Genomic DNA, 12,590 nt, shown 5'->3' with positions numbered 1-12,590 from the left:
AGGGGGGGAAAGGGAAAAATCAGACAGCACAGTGATAGCTGGAGTTATTTGTGCCTGATTTCAGTGAAAGATCCCTAAGGATTCAAGAATGATTTGTTTATGTCCCTCAGACATGATGTAGGCAGGGATGATCCCACTGTGGGGCGATTGGGATGGGATGGGATGGGATGGGATGGGATGGGATGGGATGGGATGGGATGGGATGGGATGGGATGGGATGATCCCATTGTGGGGTTGTGGGGATGGGGTTGGCAGCACTCCCCGATCCCACTGTGGGGCTATGGGGATGGGGTGTGCAGCACTCCCCGATCTCACTGTGGGGCTGTGGGGATGGGGTGGGCAGCTCTCCCCTGTCGCTGTGCTCCCCATCCCAGCCTGGAGGATGCTGAGGAGGCGGTGGCAGCTCGCTCCCGGCACAATAGGATCGAGCTCTCCGTGAATCCCCGCAGGAATGTTGTAACAGAGAACGGGAAGGATTCRGAGGGGGATGCAGTGGCTCTTGTCCAGCCCTGCCAACGCCTCCCCGCCCATCGCTGCCCCCTCTCCCCTCTCACACAGACCGGGACCTCCCMGCCGACCTTCCCCGAGGATCCTCATCCCCCGCTGCGGAGGAGGATGCGCTGTCCTGGATTCCCCACATCGCTGTGCTGGGGAGGGAGGGGAGGGAAAGGAGAAGCGGCAGCTCCGCGGTAATGGGTTTCTTGAGGAGAAGCCGCGGGGAGCATCCATCCCTGCAGGTACCTGGAGAGCCGTGAGCCATCCTGGAATGAGCCAGCGAGGTGGGCGGGAGCGCGGGGGAGAACGGGGGAGTGGGAGCAGGGAGAGGGGCAGACAAAAGGGATGAGCTGTGTGTGTGTGTGTGTGTGCGCACACGGGGGATCTGCCGCACGCTCCTGCCTTTCTCCCACCTGCCTGCAAGGCAGGTGCCGGGTGAGTTTTCCAGGGGGTGACAATGAGCCACGGCAGCACCCCCAAGGCATTGCTAAAATAGGGATGCTGTGGGCACGGCTCCCCAAATGTGGTGCCTACTCTGGGGGGGATAGAGCCAGGTTTTCTCTTCTTTAGGAGCTGCATCATGGAGGGGGAGAGAGTTCCTGCAGTGCTGCTTTGCTCAGAGCCTGGAAGGCTCTCTAAAGGGATCATGAAATCYTAGAATMCTMGGATTTGGGTTGGAATGGGCCYWAAARAMAATCCCATTGTAACCCCMTGCCATGGGCAGGGAGACCRTCCACAAGACCAGGYTGCTCAGAGTGATGCTTGGGGAGTTTGTGAAAGAGGGGGAAACCCCAAGATTTGGAGTTTTATKGCCTCCACAATGCACACAGACAGATCCCTCCTTTCCGTCCACTGCTGGTTCTCCAAAATCCTTCAACTCCCTCCCTGAGTTTTGTCAGGGAAAAATCTCATCAGGGTATCCCAGTGGGTTTCTGTCAGTGGTCATGTAGACATTTGACTGAACATTAAGTCTCTATCCAAAGCTCGAGTTTAGATGGGTATGAGAAGGTGAAGATTGTATTAAAATCGTGTTTGTCTCTCACATAGAATCAGAATTGTTATGGTTGGAAAAGCTCCCTAAGACAACTGGCACAGGATGCCCAGAGAAGCTGTGGCTGCCCCATCCCTGGAAGTGTCCAAGGCCAGGCTGGATGAGGTTTGGAGCAACCTGGGATAGTGGAAGGTGTCCTTGCCCATTTCAGGGGGTGGAATGAGATGATTTTTTAAGTCTCTTCCAACTCAAACCATTCTATAATTCAAGAATCATCAAATCCAGCTCTGAACCCAGCACCACCACCGTGTTCACCATTAAACCACATCCTCAAACCATGAAAAATGAGGTTTTTTCCCCCCCCCCAATATGGTCATGGGTTAGGAAGGGTTCCCTTCCCAGGAATTGTGGAAAATCACATTCAGAGCACCTCTCTTTTAATGGGGACATGAACTATGATTTCTTCAAAACTGAAACATTCTGACACCCCTACTATCAACTACCCATCTTCTGCAAGAGATTCACATTTTGGATAACACAAACACCCATCAGGCCAGACCAGGGAGYAAACCTGGCAGTCTTAAACCTTGGAATACATTCCCTAGGCTATGCATCCCATATGTCCAGAAAAGCCAACACCATGGAATTGTTTAGGTTGGAAAACACCTCTAAAGTCATTAAGTCCAGGCATTAAAGCATCTTTGCCAGTGTCCCCAAGTGCCACCTGTACGTGTCTGTTAAATCCCTGCAGGGGTAGGGTCTACACCACTGCCACAGGCAGCCTGCTCCAAAATCCATCTCCCTGATCTCACAAGGTCTTGTTCTGACCCAGAAATGCCTCATCAGATGTTCACCTAAGGCACAGARGTCTGGACCAAGAAGGGATCTGAACTCACCTCACCCAAACTGACCATCCCTAAAAGCACATTTTTCCCTCCTCAGCCCCAAAACCAAAGGGTTTCTCCATCACACTGTTGGGTCTGGATAAATTTGTGGTTTACATTGAAGTCTTGTGGGTTTAGATGAGATCCCTGAGCCTCAAAAAGCATTTCTCCAAGGACTTCCAGGTAGAGTCTTGCCTGATCTCTGAAAGGACACCCCCCTTCCCTTAATTTGGTCACTGAATGACCAAAACAGAACTTTTTTCCTCCTCTCCTCTCYCCAAGTACTTGTACAAGATTGCCTGTGACATTTAGAGCAGCTAAAATTATCTCAATTAAATATCTCCCCTGATTTCCCTTTGTTCTCTTTTCCTTTCTAGTTCTTTCCTCCCAGACAGCTGGAACATGTTCTTTAGACACTCTTTAAAGACAAAAGGGAAAAAAAAAAAACACCTCCCTACCCCAAACACCCAACAACTAAAACTCACTCAGCTCCAGCTCAGCTTTATTTAGAAACACGGTTGAAATAAACGTTGTGAGGAATATTTTATGTTGCTCCAGGATTCATCCACAGCAGACAGGAGAGAGGTCTCACCCCATCCAATAAAGTCATTCCTTTGTGGGTTGCAGGGCTGGTGGAGGTGTGGGAAAAGGGGATAAAGGGTTGTGCACTGATTTTTGCAGGATGCTTGGTGCCATTAGATAAAAACACAGAGTTGTTGGCCTCTGTGATGTCCCCCCTTCTTGTCCCACATGTTCATGATGACAACACCTGGCCCTGCTGATTGACCTCTCATCTTTACAAACTCCCTGCCAATCTGTTCTGGGAGAGAAAATTCCTTCCCAGCACGAAATTTGGCAGCTGCCTCTCCCTGTGCCTGAAGCATGAATCACCAGAGTTAAGTAACAAACCATTTATACATCAAGACACCATCACTGTCCAAGCAATCATTCTGTGCTTTTCAATGTGAAGCCCATTATTTGTGGATAATGTTTATATYCATCTTTTCTCCCATTATTTTTTTCCCCTGTACATTCTGGATGCTTTGCAGAACAATAAAAAACTTCAGAAGGAGGCTGGGATGTTAAGCAGAGGCAGAAAATATTTCCCAACCCCCAAGAATGGTTGTTTACTATTAATTTTCAGAGTTTCTGGGAAATCTCTCAGGGAACCTCACCAAAGAATGCTTGGCAAGAACAATTAGCTTGCTAATGAGGTTCTGGGCCACCTGGTTTATGTATTAATATCTTATAAATATATTTACACACCCCTACACAGTTTAAAGCACCTGTTATTTTTACAAATGTTTTCTTGGTGCTGCTCTTGTCTTTTTAGCACCTATTTCATTCCTCTGGTCTATTGGCAGTTATTAAATAAGTGATTCCTGAATGTGTTTGGTTTCTTCTGCTGAAAATTGGGTTCTGCTGGGTTGAAATAGTGGTGGGTAATCCATTCTGGAAGGGAGATCTGGGGAAAGCGCAGACACTGTGAGTTTGTGGGGGCAGAGCAGGATCTGCCAGTGTTATTAAGGCTGGGAAAAGCAGCAGGACTTGGAGCTGAACTGCAGGATTGCAATATCCAGGAATTGGCACAAAAAAAAATTAGGGCAAGGCTTGTGTGTGTCAGTGCTTGCTCCAAGACTCTCAGACGAGGTTTTTCCTGCTTCCTGGTCAGCTGTGTCCATGCAGGACACAACCACAGACATGGACACTGCCCTCTCTTTTCCACACAGAGCTGAGGTGCCCTCATGAAGTTCTGAAAGTTCTGCCTTAAATAAGTTCATTTTGTGTGATTGGAAACCACAATTTGGTGAACACAGAGCTCCACTTTCCCAAATGCTCCTCCACTCTGAGTGAAAGACATCCAAGATGTTGCCCAGAGTCATTGTGACTGTTCCATCCTTGGAAGTGTCCAAGGCTGGGTTGGACAGGGCTTGGAACAACCTGGGATAGTGGAAGGTCCACGGCAGGGAGGTGGGGATGAGATGAGCTTTAGGTTCCCTCCCAACCCAAACCATTCCAGGGTTTTAAGATTTCTCAGATCTCTCACTTGATAACAGAGTAGACACAACAAACACCAAAACATTAATTTTCTCAGAAAAGAGTGATTTTAAACTTGGGAAGAACTTAGATTACAGGTCTGAGGTTTGTTCTCACTCTACCTCCTCATCAGTGAGTTTGTGGGCATTTCACCACACGGCAGATTGAAAATATTTACCCAGCCCCAGAYTATTCCTCTCAGGMAGCAGCAGGACCATTCCTACATCCSTGCATCCAAGGTTTGTGTTTYAAGSACAGGGAYACTGCACCTYAGGACAKCAGAGYTGTTATTCAGAGCCTGAATCCCTAACTYTAAAAATKAAAATTTAAAGAACCCCAAGTGCCTTCCCCCTGCTAAATGATGGACTGACAATCTCAGCGTCTTTTAGACATCAGGCTTCAGGAGGGAGAGGGAAGGGCTGGGTGACAGGCAGAGTTTGGCAGCTGGGCTTCATTAACTCTGTTTTTCAAAGCTGCATTTGTGTCTCCAGAATAACAATGAATTTTTCCCAGATCTCGTGTTCCATCCCCTCACAGCCATTGTGGTGGCGARCACCCCCAGTGCCCTCTGTGCCATTATCTCCTTCTTTCCCTAACACATTAAACTGTCATCAAAGGGGAGTTTTGGAAATACAGTTTGTTGCTTATTGGAGCTTATTTGAGAGGTGCTGCTGCTGCTGTTGCATATTTTGTACAATTTTATTTTCAAGCAGTCCATTTTTTCCTAATGGGCTCACTTGGGGGTCTGTTCAACCAGAGGGGAAAATGAAGCCGAGCAAAATTCCTGCTGAGAGACCTTTAGAAACCTCAAGAAACCTTTCTCAGAAACAGGAGTTCCACGTTCTTAATGAGAGCATTTTCATGAAAGTCTGGGGAAAGAACAGAAAGAGAAAATAGTGACAGCAAAATAGAGATAATCACTAAAAATCCTCTTCAAGTAAACCAGGAGCCCTCTCGGTGTAATGAGACAGAAAAATTTCAAGAAGCCTAAAGGAAGAACATGTGTTTTTTTATGACACATCAGAGCCGAATCGGSGTGTGAAATGCAATCACATCTCAACCCTGCAGCTGGATGGCACTCTCCTGGTGCAGAGAGTTGGGGAAAGAGTGGGGAAATGGGACAAAATGTTCCAGGACAGGGGCAGAGTTTGGTGCCAGGATGTCTGCAAAAAAAACTAACATTGGTGACAAATTTGGTGTCCTGAGTTGGATGGGAAATATCTCCTCTCTGTGCCTCTGTCTGAGTGATGCCCTGACCCCAATTATAAAAGGGTGAATTCCACAAGAGGCAGTGAATCCACGATGACACACAAAGGCCAGCCCAGCTCTGGACAGGGACAGACACATCGGGATCAACATTTGGATGAAGCTCTCAGAGAATCATGGAATCCCAGAGTGGCTTGGAAATGGATTGGAAAGGACCTTAAATATCACCTATTTCCAACTCTCCTGCCACGGCAGGGACACCTTTCACTATCCCAGGTTGCTCCAAGCCCTTTCCAACCTGGCCTTGGACACTTTCCAGGGATGGGGCAGCCACAGCTTCTCTGGGAAACCTGTGCCAGGGCCTCAACACTTTCCAGGGAAAAATTTCTTCTCAATATCCCACCTAAATCTACTCTGTGAGTTTGAAGTCATTCCCCCTTGTCCTGTCATTCCAGGACCTTATAAACATTGTCTCTTCATCTTTCCTGAACTCCCTTCAGGCATGGGAAGGCCACAATTAGGCCACTCTGGAGCGTCTCCATGCCAAACAATCACAAATCTTCCATTTTTTCCTCCCAACAGAGCTGCTCCATCCCTCTGATCACTTTCGTGCCTCCTCTGGGTTTGCTCCAACATTTCCATGTCCATCTCATGCTGGGATCCCAGAGTTGGATGCAACATTCCAGGTGGGATCTCTCCAGATTGGAGCAGAGGGACAGAATCCCCTTCCTCACCTGCTGCTCACAATTCTTCAAACCCTGGGCTGCCTGGATRTAATTCCATAACCTCTGAAATTTTCTTCTGGCTGATGGCAGATGGATATTTCAGAAAGCACAGGCAGATCAGCACAGAGTGGTGTGAAAACTGGAAAAAAATGGGAGGAGGGAAAGCGGGGACAGAGGGATCGCCTGTCATCTGTTTGTCATGGCCAGGGCCTGAGACACCGGCGTGGGAGTGGTGATTAAACAGTTGGTTGGTGACATGAAATGACACCTCCAGCACATCCCTGCCCAATGTGCCAACAGGGTTTCACAGGCTAGCACCATCCTGGTGCCTCCAGAAGCCAGAACATGAGGACAAGAAGGTGCCAGAGGAGATGTACAGAAGAACATCCAGCTCCAAACCCAATCTGCAACATTTTCCATGAGTTAATACCTAAAAAAAAAAAAACAGTGTGGTGTTATATCAGCAGATGCTCTACTGCTCTCCAGAGATTTGTGCCTCGGGCCCTGCATGAACCAAAGTAGGAAGTTCCATATTTGCACACTCTTTGTGAAGTTTTTTCCTCCATAAATCTTCCCAGTTATCTTTTAAACATTTTTACAGTTTGGGGATCTATCATCCCCCATGGCAGAGAGTTGCACAGGTGACCAGGTACTGTGTGAGGAAACTTCTTTTTCTTTATTCCAAGCTTGGCACTTGCTTTTTTCCAATTACAACATTTAGCTCTTGCATCAGATGAGTCAATAAGCCATCAACCCAAAATGATTCCTCTCTAGATCCTAAAATATCCTTTCTTTCTCTAGATCCCATATAACCTTCCCTTTACTCTTTCTTTTCCTTAACAGGATAAACAATGTTTACACAACGATTCCGTGTGCAGAAGGGACTTTATTAATCTTTTCCACTGTTTAGCTAGTTTAGGCTTTATTTTTTTTTCACATCCTTCCTGAGATCAAGACCTCAAAAAACACCCCAAGTAATCCAGATGTGAATGGAACAGGAGTTTTTTTGGGGGAATGGGGGCAGGTGAGAGAAGACAACAGGAGTTATCCCAACTTCATTCCTCCTTCCACTTAATTCTCCCTCTACAGAGCTCCAGCCCTGAGATCTGAGCTGAGCTGGAAAAACAGGTTTAATTTCTTCCTTTTCAATGAAGAAAAGTCTGATCTTCCAACTTCCTCCATGTGACATGTCAAACTGGCACCACAAGTCTGACTTCTGATGACTCTGCCCACAGACTTTCAGTTCTGATGTTTCACCAGCTGAAAAAGCCAAGTTCCCATYGAGTCAGCTCCTCAAATTTCCAGTTTAACTGCAATGTAGCACTTCCTTCAAGGTTTGTTCTTTAYCAGATCCTTCACTTCATCGTTTCCACCAACACTGCTGAGCATTTGCAAAGTGGCAGCACAGCTCAGCTTTCCACAGGAATTTTGTACCCAGCTGAAGCTTGAGTATTTCCAGCAAGGCAGAGTGGGCTGTCAAATACCAGTTTCCATGTTGGGATCATTTCTTCCTGTCAGAGGAAAGCTGGTGGGAAGGCGCTTTCCTTGACAAGGARAAAGCCATCGAAGAAAAAATGAGACAGCTGGAAGGGCAGAGCTAAGTCCAGAGTGAGCCAGGCTTCCACATCTTCCCTTTCCTAAGGGAGAGACTGCAGATGGATCCTTGTCACCCACAGAGAGCCATCAGGACAGGGATGATGTCAGCTCTACGGAGTGACAGCTTCTGAGAAAGCTCGGGAGCTTCCAACTTCAAAAGGAGCTGCTGGAGAGAGTCCAGAGGAGGCCACGGAGATGATCCAAGAGCTGGAGTCCCTCTGCTCTGGAGCCAGGCTGGGAGAGCTGGGAATGTCCAGCCTGGAGAAGGGAAGGATCCAAGGAAAGCTCAGAGCCACTTTCAGTGTGTAAAAGGGCTCCAGGAAAGCTGGAGAGGGACTTTAGACAAGGGATGGAGGGACAGGAAAATGAGGAGTGGCTTTAAATTGACAAAAGGAAGGGTTGGACTGAATATTCGAAGAAATTCATGGGTGTGAGGGTGACGAGACCCCGGCACAAGGTGCCCAGAGAAGCTGTGGCTTCCCCATCCCTAGAAGTGTTCAAGGCCAGGTTGGACGTGGTTTGGAGCTACCTGGGATAGTGGAAGGTGTCCTTGTCCATGGCAGAGGAGTGGAATGAGATGATCTTTGAGGTCCCTTCCAACACAAACAATTCTGTCATTCCCCAAAAGTCTGCTTGGAGGGATGTTGGGCAAATGGGTTTGAATGGCAAAATCTGAAATCATTATGTTTCAACAGGTTTTGGGAAAATTKGAGGCACAGCAGAGCTGAAGTAGCTCAGCTGGGAGAGCGTTAGACTGAAGATCTAAAGGTCCCTGGTTCAATCCCGGGCTTCAGCAGAGTTTTTCTGCAGTTTTGTGTGCGCAGGGCTGGGCTCTCCATTTCAAGAGAGATGTGGACCGTCTGGAGAGATGCAGCCAAGGGTCAGCAGGACTGGAAGTGACTGGAGCATTTATCCTGTGGGGAGAGGATGAGGAGCTGGGACTGGTGGCCTTGAGAGACTGTGGAATTCCTTTCTCACACATATTTCCAAGTCACCTGGATGGTTCTGGGCAAGTGGCTGTGGGTCCTGCTGGAGCAGAAATGTGGAGCGGGTGAGCTCCATGAAATCCTTTTGGACCTCAACTAGTCTGAGCCTGTGAAACAGGGACRGGGTTTGACAATTCCAGTACTTCAGCAAAAATTTTGAAATGAAGAGGGAGTTTTTGTTCCTTCCACTGCCTGTTCCCAGTCATACACCAGGGACTGCCCAGAGAAGAGGTAGAAAGGTTGACCCATGGGTGTAGTGCCAAGATGGAAATCAAAACTGGTTTTCAGGAAAAGGAAAAACACCCTATCAAAGAGAGCAATTTTTAGCATGAATCACAAATGATCTTGGAGCAACCTCTCTCCTTAAAGTTTGTATTTTCCAGGCTGAAGTGTTCTGATGGGTTTATCTGTTGTTTTTTTAGGGGAACAATCACAGGTAGCAGGGCTGAAGTAGCTCAGCTGGGAGAGCGTTAGACTGAAGATCTAAAGGTCCCTGGTTCAATCCCGGGCTTCAGCAGAGTTTTRGGAGTTGGAATCARTGATGCATCCCTGGAAATGTCCAAGGAACAACTGCACCTGGTACTCTGTGTTCTGTCTATGGACAAGGATGTGATGGATCAAAAATTGGGCTCTGTCTTGGAAATCTTTTGCAATCTTAATGGTTCTGTGATTTTATCCTTGGGGATCCCTTCCAGCTTAGAGTATTCCATGATTCTCCAAGGAAGCTTTCCACTCTCTCCTGATCAATTCCTATTTTTACCATGAGCTTTATCAAATATAGTGTTCAATGTGCAGATATCACACTAAATTGAGTAACTCTGCTCTGTGTTTGCTCTGCCCCTTTCTGACTGCTGTTCCATGGAGCCCTTCTGGCAAACAGAGAAGGGACATGAAATGCCAGTTGTCCAAAAAGAGAAGTGAGAAGCAGCAAATACTYGACCTTCTCAAGGTCACACACATCCAATCTCTTCTTCATCACAGGACAGGGACTCTTCTTCCTCCCTTTTCCTTCTGGTGATGCTCTAAAAGCCGTGGACATCACACTGGTTGATCCTGCGGCATTCCAAGGAGTTATTTCCCTGATCAGGATGTGATTAAAATAATTTATTTACAAACCAACAACATCATCACCTGCTTAAGCCTTGAAGTGATACCTGGTGTCCTGCCGGGGAAATTCCTCTGCCAAGAGCCACCACCCCAATATAACACTCCAAATATGACACCACAAATACGATACCGCAAATATGACACCACAAAGAAAATGTCACAAATAAAACACCATAAAAATGACACCACAAATAAAACACCATAAATAAACCACCCCAATATAACACCCCAAATACGACACCACAAACACGACACCACAAATAAAACACCAGAAATAAACCACCCCAATATAACATCCGAAATATGACACCACAAACAAAACACCACAAATAAAACACCACAAACTTGACACCCAAATAAAACACCACAAATATGACACCCCAAATACAATACCACAAATACGACATCACAAATAAAACACCACAAATAAAACACCACAAATATGACACCCCAAATACAAYGCCACAAATAAAACACCACAAATATGACAACACAAATGCGATACCACAAATGCAGCAGCTTCTCACCCAGGGTGGACCTTTGCAGACCTGACACCCTCAGGCTGGATCATCTGGTCCAGGGATGCACCAGCTGGAAATTAGCCTTTACTCCAACTGTCTTTGCCTGGATCTAAATGAGGCAGGAGCCTCCTGGTCCCCAAATTGGATCAAAGTAGGTCAGAACTCCCTGCGTGGTCCATGTGCAGAATTAAATTATACCAAATTTYGTGCATGTCTTGGGCCTCATTTTGTTATGAGAACAGATCTGAGGTATTATGAACATCCCAGATACTGCCCTCAGGTTTAAGAACAGTTCACACACCATGGCTGTGCTGAAGGACTCCGACCTCATTAACTCCCTGGAGAAACACAGTCCTGAGCCCCAAGGGCAGAGGCAAATCCCATACCAGAGACACTGACCTGATGGTGACCTGAATGGCTTAAATGTGACAATCTGTGTCCTCCCAGACAATGCCCAGAGYGAGTTCCCTGCCTATTCCCAAAAATTGGTTTGGACATAATAGGTCTATTTTTGAAAAAAGGCTGAGCAGTGACTGTTCAGAGTGGGTAAGAGAAGGGTCTGGGGAGACTTTAGAGCCCCTTCCAGTGTCTCAAGGGGCTCCAAGAGAGCTGGAAAGGGACTTGGGACATGGGATGGAGGGACAGGACAAGGGGAAATGGCTTTAAACTGGAATAGGGTAAGTCAGATGGGCTATTGGGAAGGAATTCTTCCCTGTGGTGGTGGTGAGGCCCTGGCAGAGGTTTCCCACAGAAGCTGTGGCTGCCCCATCCCTGGAAGTGTTTGGCCAGACTGGATGAGGCTTTGAACAACCTGGGATAGTGGAAGATGTCCCAGCCCATGGCAGGGGGTTGGAGCTGCCTGATTTTTAAGGTCCCTTCCAGCCCAAACCATTCCTGGATCTGTGATTCTGTGATTTCTGCTGGGCCAGAGAGGGGAAGAGGTTTCAGCACAGGGACAGATGTGCCTGATCTGATGACTTTAACTCCAACAAACACCACAGAGCAGCTCTATTTCCTTTGGGCACTGTGACACCCAGTGCAGGGGACCTGTTCCCACTCCTCCCTGGGTCTCTGCTCACACCAGGGATGCCCAGTCAGAGCTGGCACCGCTGTGCCCATGGAGGTGACAGTGACATCTGGCCTCAAACACAAGCTCAGCACAAGGAGGCAACTCCAATGAAATATTTTTCAAGCCTGACCCACAGCTGTGGGAAGGCAAAGGAGAGGCCCTCACTGGTGTCAGCGCTCAGGATTCGTGTTGCCACTGCAGGACACACAGAATTCCCAGAGATCACAATGCAGTAATTAGAGGAGATGAAAGAAGCTTTTTGCCTCCTCCTTCTCCCGACAGCTCATTCCCCTCCTGGCTGAAACAGCTTTGACTCAAACCTCAGCACCAGAAGTTGCCAACTTTGCCTGGCTTTGGCTCAGAGAAGGGTTAAACCCTGCCCGTGCTCCCGGCGAGGCTGCGAGGGAAGGAGAGGGATGGATGGATGAATAACCGCAGTGGGCGGCAGGAGCGCGGGGGCGGCCGCCCTGCCAGCATCTTCTCCAGCCCCCTCGCATTCAGCTCCCCCCTTTCACCCCCGCTCAGGCCYCTCCAGCTCCAGGGCCCCCACACCCATCAATCAGCCCGTGGCAGATCCCAAAAATCATCCTTTCCCGAGCCCATGCACAGCGCTGCTCCAACCCGCGGCTCTCCCCCACAAACAGCTCTGCCGGTGCCCTTCAGYTCTTATCCTCTGCCTTTGACTGCAGTGATTTCTGCCTCTTTCTCTCARTGATTTCAGTCCTGGTTTGCTGCTGCTCTCCTTCTCCCCCATTGTCATGAACTCCTCTCTCCACCTTTCCCACCAAGAGCACAGGCACGGATTGATCTGCACGCAGGGATCGATCCTCACTCACCTGCCCTGACCTCACAGCTCCAGGACTGTATTTCTCCGATGATGAGATGAGGAGCCTGAATGGAAATATCAGGGAGATAAATATATGGGAAATCCTCAGAAGGAGCTTAAAATCCCTTTCTCCGGGGGAAAAAAAAA

At 48.0% G+C, this 12,590-nt stretch overlaps 2 non-coding genes across 2 annotated transcripts; both read left to right on the top strand.

Moving 5' to 3' along the window:
- Nucleotides 1–8,657: 8,657 nt before the first annotated feature.
- TRNAF-GAA (transfer RNA phenylalanine (anticodon GAA)) lies at nucleotides 8,658–8,730 on the top strand. The gene has a single exon. It is a non-coding gene; the product is annotated as a tRNA-Phe (tRNA).
- A 634-nt stretch (nucleotides 8,731–9,364) lies between these two features.
- On the top strand, nucleotides 9,365–9,437 carry TRNAF-GAA (transfer RNA phenylalanine (anticodon GAA)). Its single transcript has one exon. It is a non-coding gene; the product is annotated as a tRNA-Phe (tRNA).
- Nucleotides 9,438–12,590: the final 3,153 nt, after the last annotated feature.

This window comes from Malurus melanocephalus, unplaced genomic scaffold (genome assembly GCF_030028575.1).
Source record: "Malurus melanocephalus ecotype Western Australia unplaced genomic scaffold, MMel_1.1 scaffold_97, whole genome shotgun sequence".
Lineage (NCBI taxonomy): Eukaryota > Metazoa > Chordata > Aves > Passeriformes > Maluridae > Malurus > Malurus melanocephalus.
This window is presented reverse-complemented; position numbering and strand designations above follow the sequence as displayed.